The sequence below is a fragment of the Garra rufa genome, chromosome 5, assembly GCF_049309525.1.
Source record: "Garra rufa chromosome 5, GarRuf1.0, whole genome shotgun sequence".
Lineage (NCBI taxonomy): Eukaryota > Metazoa > Chordata > Actinopteri > Cypriniformes > Cyprinidae > Garra > Garra rufa.
This window is the reverse complement of record NC_133365.1, coordinates 22,264,980-22,275,052: the sequence shown is the minus strand read 5'-3', so window position 1 is coordinate 22,275,052 and position 10,073 is coordinate 22,264,980.

Genomic DNA, 10,073 nt, shown 5'->3' with positions numbered 1-10,073 from the left:
CTTTCAAAGATTTGAACTAAACACTTGAGCTGAATGCAAAAAGAAAGCACTTCCACAACAACAATATCATGTCGTTTCATCTTATATCGTTGTTTGGGAATATGAGCTGCATACTGAATTAAATAAATGGTCTAAAATAAATATCTGTCTCTGTGCAGACGATTGCATCAGTATGCATAGATTTCTTTAATAGACTTTTTTAAGAAAATCCTGAGTTGGCTTAAAAATGGATCATCTGTATGCAGAATTGATTCATTCTGACTGTGCAAGGAGTAGATTTGCTGTTGCAAGCAGGGCTTTCAAGAGTCTATTGATTGCCCACATGAGCCGCTTGGCTGTATTGACGTCTCTCACAGTCTGGTTTTACCTAAAAAAAAAAATTGTATACGTTTTATGCAACTAATTTAGGATAGCATATTTCTCACACGTCCTTGCACAAATTATCTGGTAGGCCCATGCATAAATCAGGAGGGAAGATAAGTTTTGGTGCTAACCAAGCTGTGAAATGAAATAGATTCAGTCTTTTCTCGCTTTCCCCATTTGTACCACAGGAGGATATAAAAAAAAATAGCTTTGAACTTCATACGCTCAAGTATGTTTGCCTCTGGTGGAGACAGTCTCTGAAAGACGTGGTCGGGGGTAATGGGGGTTTTCAAGGCAGTAGTGCATATTTTATTTATTGTTCACTGCAGTACTTTCTGATCTAGTCTAAAAATGACCTCTAACATTTTATTTTTTATTTCTGAAGCTAACTTTTATATCTTTCTGATCACTGCTGAATGTTAAATTAAGGTACACAGATGACTACACATTAATGATGTGAGTTATTCATTGGTTTTAGAGGGCCACAGCTAAATGAATGGAAATTATCTTCCAGTGTAATTAGAGTTGCAAACATACGCTATTAAAAAGCCATTTTGAAGAGTATATGCAAATGTAGTAATGTGACAGTAGTCGAAAAAAGTCAAGTCACAAAGCAGCTTCACATTAATAAAACAGAAAAATAACACAGTTGCATGTTGTACAATTCATCCATTATGAAGCACAGTGTCAAACCAGTGTACTTTAAGTGAACTGCTTTTTCCAAAAGTCATGGTGTTGCACAACTAAACCTCATAGTGTCTGAATAACAAACACACTCATCTAAACAGACCTTTTTCTCACATATTTGCATCAGTGGAAAGTTTGATTCATTCATTTGGTTCTTTCACACTTAGTTAGCCTTGGACGTCTGATTCACTCTATTGAATTGGTTTATCCTAATCGGTTCTGTACACTGAAAAGTCTGAATAATTATATTGAATCAGTTCATCCTCTACGCTCTTCTGTCACATTTGTATTTATAACTGGAAAGTTAATGCATACTATGAATCGGTTCATCTTTGGTTCTTTTTAAGTATGTAGCAATGCAAGTCAGATTCTTTGAATCGACTTATTTTTAATGACTGGTCTCACATTTGTACTTATAACTGCAAAGTCTGATTTATATTCATGAATCGGTTTTTCCTAAACTGTTCTCTCTCACATATACAGTGCCTTGCAAAAGTATTCATACCCCTTCATTTTTTTTTTCACATTTTGTTTTGTTGCAGCATTACGTTAAACTGCTTTAAATTAGTTTTTCCCCACATCAATTTACACTCCATACACCATAATAATGACAAAGCAAAAACCAGATTTGCCAATTTTACAAATTTATTAAAAATAAAACACTGAAATAAGTACATTGCATAAGTAATTATACCCTTATGGATAATGGAGGCTACATGCTTCTGTGAACCTTCAATGCAGCAGATTTTTTTTTCTGAACTCTTCCCTAGATCATTGCCTTAACGCAAGTCTGTCACTGAGCTCTACAGGCAGTTATCTTGACCTCAGGACTTGGTTTTTGCTCTGATATGCATTTTCAGCTGTTAGACCTTTTCTGAGAGGTGTGTGCCTTTCTAAATCTTACTCATTCAAATGAATTTGCCACAGTTTAGCAATATGAATGCTCCTGAGCTAAATTTCGAGTGTCCCAGAAATATGAATATAAGTATGAATACTTATGCAACGGGAGTGTTTTTTATTTCTAATAAATTGGCAAAGTTGTTACAAACCTGTTTTGTGCTTTGTCATTATGGTGTATGAGATGTAGATTGATGTGGGAAAAAAAGTAATTTAAAGCAGTTTAACATAATGCTGCAACAAAACAAAATGTGAAAAATGAAGGGGTATGAATACTTTTGCAAGGCACTGTACACCACTGGAAAGTCTGATTCATTTTATTGAATCGGATAATCCTAAACAGTTCTCTCGCATATAACATATCTATTTAATCAGTTCATCAAAAGGTCCTCAGTCACACAGGTTTATGTGCAAGATTCAGATTAGCCATTCAGAAAGATTCATTCCAGTGAATTTATTTATTTAGCCCATTCTGGAAAGAATGATTCTGAAGTATTCTATTTAATCGGTTCCTGTTAAATTTTTCTCTTTTAGATGTAGGCTAGCACTGAAATGTGTTAAATTGGTTCATCCTCACACACACACACACACACACACACACACACACACACACACACACACACAGAGAAATATAAAATGTGTTAGCTTTTTGTAGAAACAGTTCTGGCTTAGTTAAGTTTTCACAAATTTATAACTTTAGCTTGTCTACTTCAAACTATGATTATCTTGTAGCTTGGCACCCAGCAGTTGTAGCTTCTCTAACACCGGTCAAGGGCAACGTAAACACAAGCTTTCAGTGTTTCGTGACAGTACAGAATACAGGGCTGGCAAATTTTGAGTTCATCTAGGAGTAAGAATTCCCACAGGGGGTAGAGTTTTTAGTTAGGGTTGTTTTGTAAAAAAAAGAAAAAAAAAAAAAAAAAAGAAAAGAAAGAACAAACTGTCTTTGTCTGATATCTGGATGTAGACGAAGTGTGCGCAAGGCTGGGCAAGTCTAAGCATTCTCATGGCCATGGGTTTGAAATTAACGGGGGCTTGGGATAAAAATTAGTAAATCCATTACGCCTGTCGTAAATAAAGTGAAGATGAAATTAAAAGTGTTGATTGAGATAATAATTTAAAATCTGGTCATGTTGCATCATATTTCTTTTTACGCATTTTTACAGTGATGCACATTATAAACATTGCACATGATTCTGTTGAGCTTATGAATATAAAGGCCAGTCAGAGGCATTCAGATTAGCCATCGCTAAAATATAGGAGTTTTATTCGGTGCACATGCACTCTGACTGAATTCTGTGCCTTGGTGAATTCTCTTATCACAACAAACAACAAAGAGATTGATTTGACAGTGTAGACTGCTTCATTGATTTACGCAGGTTTTTTTTTTTTTTTTAATCCTAAATGCTGGTTCTTCACAGAAGCCTGTTGCCACCAATGAATAAAAAATAAAAAAGTTAATAGTGACTTTTTTACGAGAGTGGCCTACGAACTAACTAAGGCTTCCGGCTTTGCTACTGTTCGGACGCTCTTGCTTACTGCTCCACGCTTTGCTCCCTGTTTATGAACTTTCTCACATTTTTCTAAGATTTTAACTTTAGCATATCAGCACAGTTTCTCAGACAACACATTTTTGATACAAACATTACGAAAAAGGAGACTTTTTGCCTCCCACTGCCAGCAGCTTATATTCCGGAGACGGGAAAACACAGCTGCCTACTTTCAACAGAAAAGAAAGAACTGGATTGAATACCTGGCTACAAAGAACCTGCAGTCTAAAAGGAGTCAACTTCATTGACAACTTCAGCCTTTTCTGGGGCCATAGACAACTGTTCAAACTGGACAGCCTCCACCCAAACAAACTTGGTGCAAGAGTGCTAAAGGACAATATTTATTTTTCACTTCGGCATCCATCAGTGGAATGTGCCAGTCTACCTAACATGAATGGCACACACACACTTGGACAATGTGACGACAGGTCATCTTATCAGCTTCAGAGTCATCATGTGGTCAACACAACCCACAAGGACACTGACAACGCAGTGTCCTCCACACAGCCACAACAAGCACTGCTTATGGACACTTTCCTGGCTGAGCCCTGCCCAGAGAGCTCATCACAGACAGACTGTGACATACTGCAACAGCTCCAAGACTCAGCACCGAAGGACGACTTTCTGGTAAACAGCCAGGGAAGCCAGGACAACATATTTCAGCCATCGGAAACATATTTCGGCCATTCACCAGACACATTATCCCTCTCTCCAGAATCTCCACTTCTAAGCTTCTTACAGAAAATGGAGGAACTATGCTGGAACCAGACTCTCCCACTCTTTTGCTGCAAGCCCCCAGTTATCATCTAAAAAACGGCGGGCACCACAACCACCAAAACCTGTGGGTCCAGCTCACCCTCCTCCTCCTGTGAGAGCTCTCCGGCCGCTGCCACAACGTCAGGGCCCAAACACTCCTCCGTCTGCTGTGAGTAAACCAAAAACAACTGATAACAGCTCTCAGTGATATGTGTCGGGTCCCCGCTATGATAGCAGCAACACTCAGAAATGTTTACAGAACAAGCGGGAACCCAGTGTGCCTGTAGTTTTCCCTATTTCTGTTTTAATATGTGATAGAAAGTTTAAAGCCTTCTCAAGCCGTACGGTTGACCAATCTAATCTGAGGCCTATCAGGCATCAAACTAAGATTACTCTAGAGACAAAAAGTAATGCCATCAAGCTAGCGTTTTTAATCATTCGCTCACTAAAAAATTAATCACTTCTGATCAATGATTTTATAACCACAAACAACCTGGATTTTATGTTTCTAAATGAAACATGGCTAGAAGACAGCTGCAGTGCAACAGTCCTCAATGAAACAGCCCCTCCTAACTTTACTTTCATGAGTGTCTGCAGAGCTGTTAGGAGAGGTGGAGGTGTAGCTGCTCTTTTTAAAGATGTCTATCAATGCAAGCAAGTGTCATTTGGTCAGTACTTGTCTTTTGAATATCTAGGGATTGTGCTGAAAGGTGCTCCACGCATTCTATTTATCATTATTTACAGGCCCCCAAAATACTCTCCAGCCTTTGTTGAGGAGTTCACAGAACTGCTATCAATGATTTGTTCAGACTTTGACTGTTTTGCTATTGCAGGGGATTTTAATGTTCACATAGAAAATGCAGAAATCAAAACCACAAAAGAAAAGCAGAAAGATGACTAACAAATCACCGTGGAGAAAATCAACAGCAGTACAGAGTATGAAAAGACAATGCAGAAAAGCTGAGTGGATGTGGCGGAAGATGAAACTTGAAATTCACTATAGCATCTATAAAGACAGCCTTCATGCTTTCAATGCTGAACTAGGTAAAGCTAGACAAACGTTCTTCTCAAATCTTATAAACAGCAACTTAAACAACACTCGCACTCTTTTTGCCACCGTTGAGAGACTAACAAACCCCCTAGTCAAATCCCTAGTGAACTGCTCTCCGACAGCAAGTGCGATGAGTTTGCTTCCTTCTTCTCTGAGAAGATCAATAATATCAGAAAGACAATTAGCACATCCTCAAGTTATGCAGAGGTCAGACAGATTCGACCGCAATTTCAAAAAGAAGTCACTATGTCTGCTTTTGAAGCAATCGATAGCAACATTTTGGAAGAAACAGTACAGCATCTCAAATCATCAACCTGCTACCTTGACACACTTCCCACATCTTTTTTCAAAATTGTGCTTAACTGTTTAGAAGCAGATCTCTTAGAAGTGGTGAACACCTCACTTCTTTCTGGGACTTTTCCAAACTCCCTGAAAACTGCAGTTGTTAAGCCCCTTCTGAAAAAGAGAAACCTTGATGACACCATATTGAGCAACTATAGACCAATATCAAATCTTCCTTTCATAGGCAAGATTATTGAAAAGGTTGTTTTTAATCAGCTGAACCACTACATACACTCAAATGGATACCTGGACCATTTCCAATATGGTTTCAGACCACATCATAGCACAGAGACAGCGCTCATAAAGATAATAAATGATATTCGCCTAAATTCTGATTCTGGAAAAATATCAGTTCTGGTACTGGTAGATCTCAGTGCTGCGTTCGACACAGTCGATCACAACATTCTTCTAGATAGACTGGAAAACTGGGTCTGGCTTTCTGGGATGGTTCTCAAATGGTTCAGGTCATACTTAGAAGGGAGAGGCTATTATGTTAGTATAGGAGAGCATAAGTGGACGTCCATGACATGCGGAGTCCCACAAAGCTCAATTCTTGCACCGCTGTTGTTTAGCCTGTATATGCTTCCACTAAGTCAAATAATGAGAAAGAACCAAATTGCATATCACAGCTATACACCAGTCCTCAGGTCCTTACACTGGCTTCCAGTTATGTTTAAGATAGATTTTAAAGTAAGTTTACTTGTTTATAAAGCACTCAATGGCCTAGGACCTACATACATTGCAGATATGCTCACTGAATATAAACCTAACAGACAACTCAGATCACTAGGATCGAGTCAGTTAGTAATATCAAGGGTTCACACAAAACAAGGGGAATCCTCTTTTAGCCATTATGCCGCCCACAGTTGGAACCAGCTTCCAGAAGAGATCAGATGTGCTAATACATTAGCCACATTTTAATGCAGACTCAAAACTTACCTGTTCAGTTGTGCGTTTATTGAATGAGCACTGTGCTGCGTCCGAACAGATTGCAATATTTGATGTATAATCATTTTACTGTGTTAATTAATTTTAAATCAATTTTAATTAATCTTAAATGTTCTTAAATTCTCAGTTTTTATTGTTGTAATTATTATCTTTAATTTTAATGATTTTTTATGCTATTATGATTTAATTCCTTTTATGTATAGCACTTTGAATTACCATTGTGTATGAAATGTGCTATATAAATAAACTTGCCTTGCCTTGCCTTGCCTTTTTACTCACAATTCTCACTTTTTTTCTCAAAATTGTGAGACATAAACTCGCAGTTGCGAGTTACAAAGCCAGAATTGAGTGACAAACTCGCAAATGCGAGTTACAAATGCGAGTTTGTATCTCGCAATTCTGCCTTTTTTCTTGCAATTGCAAGTCTAGATTTTACAATTCTGAGAAAAAAGTCAAAATTGCGAGTTTGTATCACAGTTCTGAGAAAAAAAAGTCAGAATTGCATGATAGCAACTCGCAAATGCAAGTTTGTCGCTATTCTGACTTTTTGTCTAGCAGTTAAAAGTTTATATCTCACAATTCTGAGGGAAAAAAGTTATTAAAAAAAGTCAGAATTTGCGGGTTTGTATCACAGTTCTAAGAAAAAAAGTCAGAATTGCGAGTTTGTATCACATAGTTCTAAGAAAAAAATCTAAATTGTAAGTTTGTATCACAGTTCTAAGAAAAAAGTCAGAATTGCGTGTTTGTATCTCGCAATTCAGACTTTTTTTCTGGCTATTTCAAGTTTATATTTCACAATTCTGAGAAGAAAAGTCAGAATTGCGAGTTTGTATCACACACTTACTTCTAAGAAAAAAGTCTGAATTGCGAGTTTGTATCAGTTCTTAGAAAAATAGTCGGAATTACACAATTGTGAGTTGTAAAGTCAGAATTGCGTATTTGTATCTTGCAATTCGGACTTTTTCTGGCTATTTCTTGTTTATATTTCACAATTCTGAGAAGAAAAGTCAGAACTGCGAGTTTGTATCACAAACTTCTAAGAAAAAAAGTCAGAATTGCAAGTTTGTATCACACACTTTACTTCTTAGAAAAAAGTCGGAATTACACAATTGCGAGTTGTAAAGTCAGAATTGCGTAAATTGTTTGTATATCGCAATTCAGAGTTTTTTTCTAGCTATTTCAAGTTTATTTTTTACAATTCTGTGAAAAAAAGTTAGGAATTGAGAGTTTGTATCGCAGTTCTAAGAAACAAATGTCAGAATTGCAAATTTGTATCACATAGTTCTAAGGAAAAAAAGTCAGAATTGTGAGATAAAAAGTTGCAATTACCTTTTTTAATGGTTTTATTCAGTGGCGGAAATGGGCTTCCATGAAAAACCAACATCCAGGACTGCTATAATCACTGAAGCAGTTTACACTGTGAAATAATTCTCTTTGTTGTTTATGATGAGAGAACTGATTGCAAGTTTATATCACGTGATTCTGGAAAAAAAAAGTGAGATTTGTGAGTTTGTATCATGCAATTCTGTGAAAAAAAAGTCACAATTGTGAGATAAAAAGTCACAATAACCTTTTTTTTATTCAGTGGCAGAAACGGGCTTCCATAGTTCTTTGCTCGCTTTCTATATAACTAAGGAGTTATAATTAACTTACAATGTTTTATTACATTGTGATCACTTTAAATACAAATTCATCATTCAATGTTTTAAAAATATTTTGTAATATCTGGTACTTGACTAAGAAGATGGTGGGTTTACAATGAGAGAATTGCAAGAATTGCAAGATTTACAAGTTATTACTTTCGTTTACATTTACAAATTAGTCATTAGCTTCATTAGTCATTTACAAAAATATTGTGATGTGAAAATTCAAATATTGTTCTGTTAATCCATTAGTCAGCATTTAGTCTACATTGTATGTGGCCACTGGTTCTCTTAGCAGCACAAAAAACAAAGCTTTTATTCAAATTCTGAATGGATTATCCACCTTTTTCTTTCCGTAAGAGTGGGCATGGTCATTTGTAAATGTTATGCATCAGGCTTCTGGTCTCATCCACGTCCAGCTATTTTTTAGCTGAACAAAACAGCTAATTTTGCTGCTTGATATTGCAAATTGTGTGGCATGAGAATGTGAGGCCAGTTTCAGTTGCGTGAGTCTCACACTAAATATGTGAGAGTTGGCAGGCCTGTAAAATCATTCGTTGGTTTCGCTGTGTGCAAATGTAGTCTCTTAATCAGCAGATTTCATCTGTAACCTTATTAAATTTAGCTTGGTTCCACTCTGCTGTTCTCTCATAACTCATCACCTCAGTATCTTCAGGCTCAAGCAGGGCTTTCTGACTCCAGCTTGTCATTGCGTGGGTGTGTGGAGATAAGGGGTCTTTATTGGTAGACCCTGCTAATCTAACTTGGCAGGGGGGATTGAGGCCAGGCTGTCCGGATTGTGACGCCTCCATCCAGCATGACTTTTTGTGCGTGGCCCCAGCTGCTCTGGATACGTCTTTAATGAGTGATGAAAGAGGCAGACGTGGAGTCGGGCAGGTTGCGGGGCCTCCCATCTCTAATCCACCCAGCCCTCACATCACCCCATCCTTCACTGTGTCTGTCTGTCAGCCCTTGTTTAGGTGCATGCCCTCCAGCAAATCCAGTGCTATGATTCATTTTTAAATTAGAATAGTATTGTCCTTTGGGATTTCCAGCTTGGATTGGTTGTAATGAGCGAAAGTGGTTTATCTCAAAAGGTGAACACAGCAAACAAAAAAAAATAAAAAAAAACTTAGGATGGATTTACCTGAGAAGATATTATAATATGTGTACTTATATGTGTCATCAGTGGTTACATTGTTTCAGTTATTAAAGTAATTAATAAGAGTATTGTATAATAGCATTGGCGTTGGTGTATAAAACTTGTTTAGAAAGGTAGTAAGGACATCCATAAAACAGTCCATGTGAGATCAGTGGTTCAACCTATTATAAAGCTATGAGAATAATTTTGTGCACAAAGAAAACAAAAATAACTTTATTCAACAATTTCTTCTTTTCCGTGTCAGTCTTTGCCACGTGTTCAGGTGCCAGCATTCTGACGGATGCACCTTGTTTACAAGCAGAGGAAGATTATTGTTCTAGTAGCTTCACAAAATTATGGTTGAACCACGAATGTCACATGGACTATTTTAAGAATGTCTTTACTACCTTTCTGGGCCTTGAACATGGTAGTTGCGTTGCTGTCTATGCAGGGTCAAAAATATGTAATAAGCTAAGCCCATTTCCGCCTCATAAGAAAAAAAATCATGCCTTAAAAAGTCAAAATGATGACATACTTAAATCAAAATTACGAGATAAAAAGTCAAAATTATGATTTCAAAATGTCGAAATTATGAGATAAAGTCATAGTTATGAGATAAAAAATTAAAATTATGACTTATAAAGTCGAAATTATGACTTATAAAGACCAAATTATGACTTATGTCATAATTACAA